This window comes from Trypanosoma equiperdum, assembly GCF_001457755.1.
Source record: "Trypanosoma equiperdum strain OVI genome assembly, contig: ctg_1149, whole genome shotgun sequence".
NCBI lineage: Eukaryota > Euglenozoa > Kinetoplastea > Trypanosomatida > Trypanosomatidae > Trypanosoma > Trypanosoma equiperdum.
Window position 1 is genome coordinate 1,143 of NW_027123115.1, and position 234 is coordinate 1,376.

Genomic DNA, 234 nt, shown 5'->3' on the forward strand with positions numbered 1-234 from the left:
TCAGTCAACTAAGCACGCACACACACACACACACACACACATAATCAAGTGAATTAGAAAGAAGAACAAAAAAAAATCAAAGAAAGCAAATTTAAGGATACGATAAGGGCAGATCAAAGTGAAGAAGAAAAAAAAACAACAATAACAACAACAATAATAATAATAACAGTAAAAAAATAAAAATAAAAAGGAAAGAGTATAAATTATTCACTCAAATTGCCCACTGTTTTTTTT